The following is a 14,857-nucleotide window of genomic DNA, read 5'->3' on the forward strand; positions in this document are numbered from 1 at the left end:
TTTATACTAAGAAGAGCTGTAATATTTTTTATTTCAAAATATACTTTATTCATAGAAATAGATCTTTTGTACTTGTACAATTTGTCATGTTGTTCATAGATATATACATTGCATGTCTTAACATTACAAAGAACAGATTGAATTAATCGAATTTACAGTTATCCTATTTACAGTTCCCTTTATTAACCATCCAGTCTCTTAGTATTTAGCTGTGGCTTCAGCGGAACCCACCTACTAAGTGGGTGCCCTGTTAAGAAGAACTGTAATATTTAACTTATAACTTATTATTTTAATTTTGTATCTCGGTACCTTTGTACCTAAGATGGTGCCAGGACTGGCAAAATTGTACACTTTTCACTGCACTTGAGTACACAAGACAATAAAATCTAATTCTAATTTTAAATAAAGGTAAGAAGAGAATTATTGTTGCAGAGGGGATGTAGATGTAGGACCGAAACAGGGCACAAGTCCAGAGTGTGACGAATACTCCTCACTTGCCTGGATGGGTGCAGCCCCAACAACACTCAAGAAGCTTGACAGCATCCAAGACAGTGGTTAGCACTGCTGCCTCACAGCACCAGGGACCCAGGTTCGATTCCAGCCTCTGGTGTCTATGTGGAGTTTGCACATTCTCCCCATGTCTGCGTGGATTTCCTTCGGGTGCTCCGGCTTTCTGCCACAATCCAAAGATGTGCAGATTAGGTGAATTGGCCATGCTAAACGGTCCAGTGTTCAGGGATGCGTAAGTTAGCTGTAGTAATCAGGAGTAATTATAGGGTAGGGGCAATGTGTCTGGGTGGGTTACTCTTCAGAGGGTCGGTGTGGGCCTGTTGGGCAGAAGGGCCTGTTTCCACACTGAAGACATTATATGAATTCTAGGAATGAACAAAGCAGCCCACTTGATTGGCACTGCATCCATAAGTATCCACTCCCTCCACCACCAACACTCAGCAACAGTGTGTACTATTTACAAGATACACTGCAGAAATTCACCAAAGATCCTCAGACAACACCTTCCAAACCCACAACCAATTCCATCCAGAAAGACAAGGGCAGTACATACATGGGGACACCACTACCTTCAATTTCCCTCCAAGCCACTCACCATTCTGACTAGGAATTATATTGCTGTTCCTTCACTGTTGTTGTGTCAAAATCTTGGAATTCCATCCCTAATGGCATTGTAGGTCAACCCACAGCAGGTGGACTGTAGCTGTTCAAGAAGACAGCTCACTACCACCTTCTCAAGGGGCAACTAGGGACGGGCAATAACTACTGGCCCAGGCAGTTATACCCACATCCCACAAAATGAATACATTTTTAAAAAATTCAGATCAAAGCTTTTTCTGTGAACCTGGATTTGCCCTGCTAATCCATAGGTTCTCACAGTATCAGAAATTTAAAGTGACAGGGAGCATGCAAAAGATAATGTCATATTTTTCATTATTTTACAACAAAGACCAGGCTACAAAATGTCTTTACTGGAAACGAAGCGTGGAAAAATGCTTTAGCAATGAGCAGCACTATAGAAAATGCAAATTCGTTTTTCTTTAAATGGCTGTGGGTGAGAGTTGTGAGGCTATATGTCACGCATAGTCCAAGTGAGGATGCACTAAAAGCAAATGTCCTTTATATTAAATAGGGACTCAGAATCACAAAGATCAGAGCTTTACTTGATGTCATCCTGTAGCTTGAACCATTCTAAATCATTTTATTAACACCTATAAGTTTGAAGCAAAAATGCTTGTTCAATTGCAAATTGATGCAAACTGCAATAAGCAGCCTAACTCTGGGACACGGGCCAGGTGGATCTCATTGACTATGAGATCACTGATAACTCAGGCCAATCAGGGAGCCCTGGCTGGTAGATATAAACAGGAATCTTAGAGAGTCTCCTCATTCCAGGGGGTGGCTCTGAACGAGCTAGTCAGAGTTCATGTACTGTGCACATGTTAATAAAAGCTGACTTGGTTACAGGATATCTGCCTCCTTGCAGTTAAATCACTAGCTGTGATGGCTTTAATGAAGCTCACAGTGGATGTGTACCATGTGGAGAAGATGTTATCATAGCATTGAAAATGCAGGCTGAATTTTCAGGTGTGAGACTGACATGAGCCTCAAAACAATTGATTTATCTCTAAATTCAAATGTTTGTCATTGTCCAAAGACTTTTGATACCAATGTAATCAGTTCAACCATAGATTTAGGAAAATAGAGTAACGTTTAATCCTAATCCCATTTAATACTTCATCTCTGATTAGTTAAGATTTAAATTATTTTCAATGATTGGCACACTTATCTTAAATTATCCACAGATTTAAAACGAAAATACAAGGAAGATACTAAAAATTCAGTGGCACAAATGAACAAAGTTCAGCACAGACATTAAACTGTAGACATACAAAAGTGAGTTTTAACATTGTTTTGTTAATTTTGGGCATTATAATTAAAATATTTTTCAATTAATCATTCTTAATTTAATGGCTGCTTAGATTGGAGAGACAAATTAATGATTCAGACACTATCATAATTGTGGATCTTACTGTAGTTTTCCCAAGGCACTAATATTTTTTCTGAAAAAGAGATGTCTCAACCTGTAGCCAATATTTCAACCATTAGTTTAACCGACATACTGCACAGGTTCATTGTCAGCTCCTGGATTTGGTATTGACTGTTCCTCGAGTAGAAAATCCAGAATATAATGTATTTGTATAACAGCTGAACACTAAATATCACATAAAAGGATTAGTGCAACTTACTTTCTGCATGTAAGAATCTAGAGAGAAAATCAAATTAAGAGGTAAAATGCTATTTATTTAGCAACAACGATAACACTGCTAACACTAAACAAAATTTGATTTTAGCAACTGCTGGGAGTAAACAGATATTTCACATCAAAAAAATTATATCATTTTGATAACTTAAATGTATCACAATATTCTACCATCTGCTAGTTTTTGCTTAGCAGCAACAGAACAAAGTTACTTTTATGTTCAACAGCACAGTATAATTTACCAAGGTTAAGGTCACAGTCTTGCATTCAAAGCCCCTGCCAAATTTCTGCATGTTGAAACTGTGTTTTTTTTTCTGACATGTATATAAGACATGTGTGGCATTGAGTAATTCCTCCTTCTGGAATATTCAAGATTCATTTCTGGAGTCAGCTGTGATGATTCATCATTCATGACTGTTGTCATTTTTCTTAAACTGCCTGCTTCTACTTCTGATTTTAGTTAACCTTGTACATGGGGGCAAATCCTTTTGCTATCATATTGTGCTGCCTCTGCATTCAGAAACTTTCAAGGACTTGGCGATTATTGCACCAACAAGTTGATCAATTCAATTTCCATGATTAAGGAACTGAATAATAATGTGTCAGAAATTATCAGTGGGAAATTTTAATGAGCTTGACAAAAAAACAGGTCTTCAATTTGGCATTGCTTTAATTTTTAAAGTTAAAAATCACGCAACACCAGGTTATAATCCAACAGGTTTATTTGGAAGCACTAGCTTTCGGAGTGCTGCTCCTTCATCAGGTGGTTGTGGAGTATAAGTTCTTATAGATAGTATAAGAGATAATATAGCATATTATATAAATGGAGAGTGATAGCTGGGTGTACTGGTAAATGAATCTCAAAAGATTAATATGCAGGTACAGCAAGTGATCAGGAAGGCAAATGGGATGATGTTGTTTGGGGCAATGGAATATAAAAGTATGAAAGTTTAGCTACAGTTATATAGTGAGGCCACACCTAGATGAATACACACAGTTCTAGTCTCCTTATTTAAAATAAAATGTAAATGGAATGTTGAGGCTATCACCAAAGCAACTATGATCTTATGGAACAGTGGATCAGGCTTGTTAGGTAGAATGATTTAGTGGGATTTCTTGATCATATACAGACAAATAAGTCCGTCTCTATGTATGTATGTATGTGCGTATGTATGTATGTATGTATGCTGTTACAGTGGCCAGACAGGGGCAAGGGATTCTGAAAATGGAGCTGATAAGCGGGTGGTTAAGGGCTGATGAGTAATAACAGGAGGAATTGATGTGCTTCAGCAGGAGTGGTCAGGAGAGGAGGGTAATCTTTTTCAGGAGGGGGAGGTCAAAACGTGTTGAGAGGTAGGTCAGCGGTAATGAGAGGTGAGTGATCTGTTTTGAGGGAGTGAGTTGATTTTGGAGACTGTGGGGGGAGTATTTTGGCGGGGTGAGGATTGGCTAGCTGAGCAGTGTTTTGAAGGGAATGTGTCAGGAAGGACCATGAGCTGTGTTAGAAGAGGACGTGATTAATGCTAGAGCGGGTTCAGAAACATCAGGGAGCCAGCAGAGTTGGAGAGTGGGAGCAGTATTAAGAGGGGTGAACTGTCTCAGGAGGGAGTCGGGCAGCATCGAGAGAGGGAGAGCAGTATTGAGATGGGGATAATCTGAGAGTTTGGGACAGTGGGATGTTGTGAGCAGCATTAGGAGAGGCAGGGGAAGGTCCTGAGTCAGGATTGCTGTTCTGCCACTTCACCTGGTTTACTTCAACTGGTGCTCCTGAGCAGAATTTACACCTGATAGGAATAGCTCTGAGCAAACATGTGTAAAATCCAGGATAAAAATCCATTGCGTCAATGTTTAGCTGGTTTAAAACCTCAGGCAGTGTATCAGACAAGTCTGTGCCTAGCTTCCTGGCAGAATCATGACTCTTCTATCCTGCACCAACCAGAAATGTTTTGCTCAGCTCCTAATCTGCAGGAATCATGTATGTTGAGCTGAAATAGAAATTGTATACGCTCCTTGTGTGATTGACAGCCTGCACAGTCTAGAATGAAAGTAAATGTCTGGGCAATAGAAAATATTTAGAGCAAATGACTTGTAATGCCTGTTGATGGCAGTGACTGACAGGAATCCTATTTTCAAGAATTTTTGTGTAATTACCTTTTTGAGAGCTGTTGATGTACAAATATGCCACGTTTGATGGAATCCCATTCTGTCAGGGACATGGAAAGTCTCACCTGATGGACGAAGCAAGGAACTAGTGAAAACTGGTTTTACAATACCGAGTAATTGAATTTGTCAGCCACATGGGCTCAATTTTAATGTTTCTAATAGACTGTAACCAATGTCAGCACCTGCTTGTTCAAAATTATTACTTTTATTATTTGTGATGAAGGTACTTGATGAAATGTGAAGATATATTAGATTAATTTAGTTTGTGAATATTGTTAATCAAAATAAATGGCACCTCGCCGTTTCAGTATTTTGCTACGGCGATGAATTTAGAGTTCCCAGGCAAATATCATCTTCAATCCCTTGCTCATCCACAATGTGAACTGACACACAGATGCTGAGGGACTTTTACGTTATAGACCAGTTAACCGATAGTATTAGATTATCTGGAATGCAAAATCTGAAATTATAACATGAAGCATTCATGTATCTGTAAATTGAATTCTTTATACCCCTCACATATTCACTCTCTCTTTCGGATCAGACATTAAATCAAAGCCCAATCTGCCCTCTCAGGCAGATGTAAAAAAAAAATCCCAAGGCACAATTTAATGAAGAGCAAAGTCTTTCTCTCTAGTGTCCTCCGTCTATCCTTGAATGAACATGTAAATCAGGTGACGTGATAATACCTTCCCTTGCCGATTGTGGGATCTTACTGCATTTAAATCAGTTGCCACATTTTCTGCATACTGACAGCAACTAAACTTGCAAATGCCCTTTTGGGACATTCTGAGGTTGTGAAAGGTAATGCCGAAGTAAAAGTTATTTCTTTTCTGTTTCTTATCGCAAGTTGCTACTTTTCCTTTTTCAGAATGCCTGCCTCCTTCTTGTCATGAAGGTATTAACTCCATGCTGTTGTGTGTCTTCTTGAACCTCAGTTAAGTAACTTTTCTATCATTATCTGACCATAAGGCATGAGGGGAAAATTAGGTAATTTGGCCCACTGTGTCCATTCCACCATTCAATGAGATCTTTGCCAATTTGATAATCCTCAATTCCACTTTCCTGCCTTAGACACATAACTTTTGATTTCTTCCTTGATTAGAAATCTGTTTCTCTCAGCTTTGGTCATGCCTGATAACCCAGCCTCTTAAAAAGTCTTCAGATTCACCACTCTTTCAGAGAAAAGGTATTTCCTCACCTATGATTTAAATCTGTGATTCCTTACGCTGAGATTATGGCCCTGGTCTGAGACTGTCCCAAAAGGGGGAACACTTTTCAGCATCAGTGCGGAGGTGGGTACGACAGATGCTGGAGATTAGAGTCAAGATTAGAGTGGTGCTGGAAAAGCACAGCAGGTTGGTGCTGGAAAAGCACAGCAGGTCAGGCAGCATCCAAGGAGCAGGAAAATCGACGTTTCAGGTAGAAACCCTTCTTCAGGAATGAAGGGCTTTTGCCCTAAACTTTGATTTTACTCCTCCAGGATGCTGCCTGACCTGCTGTGCTTTTCCAGCACCACTCTAATCTTGACACATTTCAGCATCTCCCTTGTCAAAATTCCAAAGTATCTTATGTGTTTCAATAAGGTTTCCTTTCATTTTCCTAAACTCCAATGAATGCAAGTTCAACCGATTCAATTTCTCATAGAAAAAGCCTTCCATACTTGGGATTAACCTAATGAATCTTCTCTGAACTGCTTCCAATATATTAACTTTAAAAAGGTATTTGACCTCATTGACTATTATGGGTGGATTCTGTCCTTAGTTAACGTCCAACATGTGCCTGAAAGATGGAAAATAGCAAAAATAAAAGCGTGTTTCTCCTTGTTAACCATATGACAAATGAGGTCAATGTTATTTCCTCCACTACAGGGCCCAAGAAGAAACAGGAAAGGAAAGATTTGTGTTGGGATAGAGAGGAGTAGCGATTAAATAATGAAAAGGACAATGATAATGTGACATTTCTCATCGCGATCCCCATCATTGGGGTAATCTTATTTGGGACAGACGCATCTGAGTATAAAAGTGCATGAATCTCAAAGATTAATAGGTAGGTACAGCAAGTGATTAGGTAGGCTATTGCATATTGCAAGAATATATAAGCAGGAATGTTTTGCTACATTAATGTAGGGCATTTTTCAGGCCATTCCTTGATTCATGTACAGTTCTGGTCTCCACATTAAAAAAAAAGTAGATGGAATGTAGACTTGAGATCACAATCAGAGTAGCTGGGATCTTATTGAATGATGGATCAGAAGGATGAAGGGAGTATGCTGGGAGGTGGGAGTTGGATTGCTGAGCAGTGATGGCAAGGGAATGTGTCAGGAGCTGGGTTGACAGACAAGGTGATTAATGCTGGGATGGGGATGAGAAACTTCAGGGAGTGAGCAGAGTTGGAGGTTTGGGAGCAATATTAAGAGGGATGAGCTGTCTCAGGAGGGAGTCAATCTCAATGAGAAGGAGCAGGACGATGGCACAGTGGCTCAGTGATTAGCACTGTTACCTCACTGTGCTAGGGACCCAGGTTCGATTCCAGCTTTGGGCAACCATCTGTGTGGAGTTTGCATATTCTCCCCATGTCTGTGTGGGTTTCCTCCGGGAGTGCCGGTTTCCTCCAACATTCCAGAGATATGCACATTAGGGTGAGTTGGCCATGTTAAATTGCCCATAGTGTTAGGTGCACCATTCAGAGGGGAATGGGTCTGGGTGAGTTACTCTCCGAAGGTCGGTGTGGACTTGTTGGGCCAAGTGGTCTGTTTCTGCACTGTAGGAAATGTAATCTAAAAAGGTCAGGTAGAAACCAAGTGGCAAGTCCAGGAGCCGTGTCCCACTACGAATGACAGTTGGGATCCTGAGTTTGGAATATCATTTAGAGGCAACTGAATGCTGATGGATTGCCAGAAGTGAGCATTGTGGATTGTATCTAGGAATGCCTGAGGACATTGGCAGCCACAAATGTGGGATAGAAGAAGGATAAGAAAGAGTTAGTGCACATAATCATACAATCCCTATAGTATGGAGGCAGTCTGATCAACCCAACAAGTCCTCACTGACCCTTCAAAGAGCATCCTGTGCCTCCCCACCCTATGCCTGTAACCTTGCTTTCTCCATGGCTAATCCACCTAACCTGCACCCCTTTGGACCATGGGAGGAATCCAGATCACCTGGAGGAAATCCACGCGGACATGGGGCAATGTGCCAACTCCACACAACTGCCCAAGGCTGGAATCAAACCCTTGCCCCTGGTGCTCTGGGGCAGCAGTATGAACCACTGAGCCACTGTGCCAACCCAAAGGGGAAAAGACTCCAATGCAATGGGCACTGCCACAGTTGCAGCCATTCTTCTGTTTGCACCAAATCTTTCCCACCGAATGGAGCCTCTGATTGCGATGGCTACCAGCTTGCCGTTAGGAGTTGGCCAGCATCTCACCGATGAGCTTCCTGTCTCAACAGGCTTCCAGTACATTGTCAAATTTGGGAAGCACCATTAATGAGGACTTTAAGGACAGAATTAGCGACCCACTAAACTAATCCTGCTATCATTCTTCCCGTGGCAACTCCAGTGGGCTCAGCCCCTCAGAGGGTCAACGCAAGTGGCACATTCAAATTGGCATGCAAACACATTGATTTCCAGTTCCAAATGCCCCGATAAGATTAGGCTTAAACTCAGAGATCCAAATAACAGCAGGAAAACTTAGTGGCAACATAGTCAATCAGTTTGTAAAGGACTGTTCCTGGGAGGCACTAACAGGGATTTTTCTCGACCATGTTTCTAAGGGCTAAGATCTATGGAAGAATGTTAACTCACTCTTGAGTCTAGTCAGAGGTTAGCTTCGATGAATATAACTAGCCATGAAGGACTATGTATTAAACCTGCTCTATTCAACAAACCTGAGCTTCACTACTGCTGAAGACTTCATGTGGGTATCCTTCCCCACTTAGTGTCGGCTAACTTAGACAAACATCCACAAGAAGGATTATTGGCAATGAAACTATCCAAGCCATCTCAGACAGTACTGGCAGGTGCAACCACAACTTATACGAATGCTCTTCTATGATTGTTATCCACACAGACTTGCCTTGCCCCTCACTTCTTGCTGAAACTATATTTTAAGGGACAATAACCTCCTGCATTCCTTCTAATGAAAATATTATCAAGTGGAATTATTAATTTCATTATGGTTGTGGTTCTGTTCGCCGAGCTGGGAATCTGTGTTGCAGACGTTTCATCCCCTGTCTCGGTGACATCCTCAGTGCTTGGGAGCCTCCTGTGAAGCGCTTCTGTGATCTTTCCTTCGGCATTTGTAGTGGTTTGAATCTGCCGCTTCCGGTTATCAGTTCCAGTTGTCCGCTGCAGTGGTCAGTATATTGGGTCCAGGTCAATGTGCTTATTGATTGAATCTGTGGATGAGTGCCATGCCTCTCGGAGTTCCCTGGCTGTTCTCTGTTTGGCTTGTCCTATAATAGTAGTGTTGTCCCAGTCGAATTCATGTTGCTTGTCATCTGCGTGTGCGGTTACTAAGGATAGCTGGTCATGTCGTTTCGTGGCTAGTTGGTATTCATGGATGCGGATCGTTAGCTGTCTTCCTGTTTGTCCTATGTAGTGTTTTGTGCAGTCCTTGCATGGGATTTTGTACACTACATTGTACAAAACCAATGTAGTGTAGAAAGTCCCATGCAAGGACTGCACAAAACACTACATAGGACAAACAGGAAGACAGCTAACGATCCGCATCCATGAACACCAACTCGCCACGAAATGACATGACCAGCTATCCTTAATAGCCGCACACGCAGATGACAAGCAACATGAATTCGACTGGGACATCACTACTATTATAGGACAAGCCAAACAGAGAACAGCCAGGGAATTCCTAGAGGCATGGCACTCATCCACAGATTCAATCAATAAGCACATTGACCTGGACCCAATATACCGACCACTGCAGTGGACAGCTGGAACTGACAACCAGAAGCGGCAGATTCAAACCACTACAAATGCCGAAGGAAAGATCACAGAAGCGCTTCACAGGAAACTTCCAAGCACTGAGGATGTCACCTAGACAGGGGACAAAATGTCTGCAACACAAATTCCCAGCTCGGCAAACAGAACCACAACAACGAGCACCCGAGCTACAAATCTTTTCACAAACTTTGAATTTCATTATGGCTCACAATCCCCTTTCTCAACAACCTTCAGTTTTTTTTGCCTTTTAAGTGCCTTTCTTAAACTTGATTCAAGTACTTTGTAGAAGAAAGCACTTGAAACCCATTACCAACAACAACCCCCTCCCACGGGAATAATTGAATATAAAATCTAACTTATAACTTTCGTCATAGAATCATAAAATCCCAACAGTGTGGAAACAGGGCTTTTGGCCCATCAAGTCCACAATGACAGTCTGAAGAGCAACTACCCCTCCCCTCCACGTCCCATCTAATCCCAACACACACAGCACACACACACACTCTATTTCTGTAACCCTGCATTTCCCTTGTTAACTCTCCTAGCCTGCACATCCCTGGACAGACTATGGCAAGTTAGCATGGCCAAGCCACCAACCTTCTTCAGCATTGTTCACTATCCTGTGGGAGAATGCTTTTTGGAATTTTTGATCTTGCTGGACACTTCAGAATGTGCATTAGTCTACATACCACTGTTCTGAGTTTCATCACTGAACCCTGAAACTCAAGCTCAGGCATATTAAATATGACTTGAATTCATGTATTAATGAGTGGAATTCGAATTAAATTCTGATGCAAGTTATTATATAGAAGTCTATTTTCTTTTAAAGAAATGTCCTATAAGCAGGAAGAATTGAGAACTTGAAATCTATTTTAAGATTATTGTGTAGAAACTCCATCACAAGATTTCTTGCCTGGTCCTGTATAGCTTTGAGGTCTAGTTTCAGTCACAGGAATTTCCCCTGGTATTTTGTTTCCATTATGGATCCAGGTATTTCTACTGGTTTTGCTCCTCTCCTAAGAGAATTGTCAGGGTTTTTGGGAGTGTAGGCCCTAGGGTTTGGGTAGAGTGTTGCTAGGGAAATGGCAGTGTCATCTCGAAGCACTAACTATGATGCAAGTGTAATGGGTAAGTTCATCCTTGCTATTCATTTATGCTTTCCAAATGGAACGTGTTTTCTCCTCAGTGTTAATATTTGTCTTGACAGCATCTGCTTATTTTCATTGGATTTCTTTTATTTCCCTTTTAAAATTCTTTTTGTTTCTCTTATAGCCATTGCAAATGCCTTCAGAAGATCCAAAGTTAACTGACACCATTTCAAGAAGCTACACTAATGAGCAGAGCATTTATTTTAAACTGCACAGGGATTTTACAAATTATTCCTACCAGGTCTTGAAGATTTGGAACAGCAAGAAGAAATTAAAAATGCGACTTGATGTTTATTCATCCCTCAATATTTCTACATACTATACTGAGTAGAAATTAAACTTTGAACTTATTCAGCAATAAATCTCAAAGGATAGCAAAAATATTTTTGCCTGCATCAAGAATTGCATGGGAAAGTGATGCAAATTGCATGCTCTAACTATGTAATAGTAAAGGAGGGATATGTAGTGAAAACATATTTAATATATTGTCACTCTCTGGTGGTTACTGAGTGAGCTTGAGCTGTAGGTCTGTAAGCGTTATCAGCCTCAGACTAATACATGTCATGTAAAATGTGTAAATGATAGTTGAGTCAGTTTGTGGTCTGTACCTAATTGTGATTCATAAAATACTCTCCATCTGTGCACATTCGTAAGAATGTGCAGAGCTCAGGACACAAAGATTTTGTATAAGACCTCAGCAATTTCAGGCCTCACCTGCCTCCCTTAGCATCCTGGGATAGGTCCCTTCAGGTGCTGGGGACTTTTCTATCTTATTGCTTTTTAAAACACCTGACACCTCCTCCTTTTTTATATTGTCATGTCCCAGAATATCAGAGACTCACCATCCAATATCTCCTTTTCCTTTGTGAATATTAATATAAAGTATTTGTTAAGGACTTCACCACTTCCTCTGCCTCCAGACGTAAATTGTCTCCTTTGCTCTTGAGTGGACCTACCTTTTCCCTAGCTATCCTCTTGTTCCTTATATATGCGTAAAACATCTTGGGATTTTTCTTAATCCAGTTTGCCAAAGACATTTCATGGCCCCTTTTAACCCTCCTAATACCTTGTTTGCATTTTATTCTGCTATTCTTACATTCTTTGAGGGCTCTACCTGTCTTCAGTTTCTTAAACCTCATGTATGCCTCCTTTTTCTTGTTGATTAAACTCTCAATTTTTCTTGTCATCCAAGGTTCCCAAATCTAGCTGTCCTTATGCTTCATTTTCACATGTATATGCTGGTCTTGAATTCTAACTAACTGGCCTTTAAAAGATGCCAGATGTGAATTTACCCTCAAATAGCTGCCGCAAGTCTAAATTCTCCAGTTTCTGCTTAATATTATGTTAGGGAGCCTTCCCCCAAATTAATACTTTCACCTGAGGACTATTCCCCTCCTTATCTATCAAAGAGTTGGATTTAACATCGACACAAAGCCAAAAAGCTTGTCATGGTTGTCAGCAGTTTTCAGTCACATAAAGAGAGAGACCCTGCAGTCGGGAGCCACACCTCAGTCAGTCAAGTGACACCTTCAAGACCAGCTGAGCAGCTTAGACATGGTCAGTCTGCCACGTCAGGGAGTCACAGTCTACTCTGTCTCCTTGTTATGGGGTGAGGAGCTGATTACAGTACAGCCAATCCCTGGCTTTGTTTTGTCTGCCCTAAACTTTGTCATTTTCTCCTGGAATGAGAATAAAGGAGGAATTGAGTGACATATAAGTGACAAAGCTGCTGGTACTGGTGTGGGTTAGGAAAAGGTATCCTGAGTAAGTGAGTGATTAGGCGACAGAGGTTTTGTTGTTGGGTCTTTCAGGGTAATGGGAGTGAGGGAAGTTACTACATGTCATAGTAACATTGGTGAAGCATGAGCCTTCGTGTGTCATGGGTGGAGTAGCAAAGATAGAGTGAATATGAGGCAGCAGAGGGAAGATGAGGCTCTCTTATTTTAGCAGATGGAGAAGATCATTGAGCTTTTTTCTACACTGCCTGAACATTCCTTCAGAGAGCTGATACTGCATTGACCTGGATGGCAGTCTGATCAGACTGGCAGGGTCTGATGTCATGATCTTCCTTGACAGTCCTGGGGGATGATGTTGACTTTTCTCTGCATCACCCAATCCATCAGGAGTCCAGAGCCCTGACTGGAAAGCAAGGTTCCAATTTCCCCTACTCTACCACGTCCAGGGCCACTCTGGACTGACAGAGCCTGTCTGGATGCACAATGACCCTTTAAAGAAGACATTAGCAGTGGGGATGGTGGCCTATTCAAGCCTTTAGTCACAGCTGGTCAGAGAATTGGGCGGGTATCGGATGAGACTCTCACCACACCAATGGAGGAGGTAGTTAATGAGATATGTCGGCGACTCTGTGGTGAGAAATCTCACTGTGAGCTTTACAGAGAAAATTCCTCTGTGAAACCTGACAACATTGAAACTTAACCAAAGCATAACTAGATTCAGCCCACAGTACCTGTCGCAGATCAGTGACTGCACTAGTTCCATTTCAGAGCTTTGAATGCTGAATGAAGGCTGTCACCTGAATACAGTTCTGAGGGTGGACTGCACTAGCATATCCATATGATGTCGAATAGACTCATTTTCTCCAATTATTTAGATTGTTTAGATATAAATGTCTGTCATCAAGAGATTTTAAAATAAAATTTTGTGTATTTCTGATTTCGTTTACAATATCACTCAGAATAAAACATATACTTATGATTTTATTTTGCTTCCATTTTCTCTCTGTTAATTAGATTTTAATTTCAACACAAGGTCTCTTCATCATTTATTATGTTTCAGTAATTTTCTGAACTAACTTTGTTCCCCAACAGCGAAACAAACATCCTATTCTGAATCATGTACTTTTCTAAAATGGTGGCGACCCAGGGCATGTCCAATCTGTCTGATTTTCTTTCTTTTCTTTTTAGTTTTTTTCTCTTATTTTAAGTTTTATTTTTAACTTCTGGAGAGAGCTTGGTTGTGGAAGCAACAGTATCAGGGTCTGGAGAGTAGCAGTGGACGGGCTGGCCCAGAGTGGAAGTTTGGCACTTGGTAACAAAATGGCTGGTGAGCCACTTGGAACTCCAGTGGTCAGTGGCATGATGGCATCGTCGCAGTCCGGAGTGGTTGGTGTCAAGGAAGTTGGCGCGCCGGTATGGAATGAGACAGCAGCACAGAGGAGAGCTCTGGGGAGCAATCAAGCCCAGTGCAGGGGAGAGATTGAGGCCAGTATATTGGAGAATGTGCCCGGTGCAGGGGAGAATAAGCACAGCGCAGGGGAGAGATTGAGGCCAGTGTACGGGAGAATGTGCTCAGCGCAGGGGAGCAATTGAGCCCAAGACGGGGGAGAATGTGCCCAGTGCAGGAGAGAATAAGCACAGCGCAGGATAGTGATCGAGCCCAGCTCGGGGAGAGAATGTGACCGGCATGGGAGAGAATGTGCACAGTGTGGGGGGGAATGTGCCCTGCGTGGGTGAGAATGGGTGCAGTGCAGGGGGAGACTATGCCCAGCATCATGCAGAATGTGCTCAGTGCAGAGGAGAATATGCTCAGCACGGGGGAGAATGTGTCCAACATGGAGGAGAATGTGCCCAGTATGGGGGAGAATGTGTCCAGCATGGGGGAGAATGTGCCCAGCACGGGGGAGAATGTGTCCAGCAGGGGGGAGAATGTGTCCAGCAGGGGGGAGAATGTGCCCAGCATGGGGGAGAATGTGTCCAGCACGAAGGAGAATGTGTCCAGCATGGGGGGAATGTGTCCAGCATGGAGGAGAATGTGTCCAGCATGGAGAAGAATGACATCGACATGGGGG

Source organism: Chiloscyllium plagiosum, chromosome 30 (assembly GCF_004010195.1).
Source record: "Chiloscyllium plagiosum isolate BGI_BamShark_2017 chromosome 30, ASM401019v2, whole genome shotgun sequence".
Taxonomy (NCBI): Eukaryota; Metazoa; Chordata; class Chondrichthyes; order Orectolobiformes; family Hemiscylliidae; genus Chiloscyllium; species Chiloscyllium plagiosum.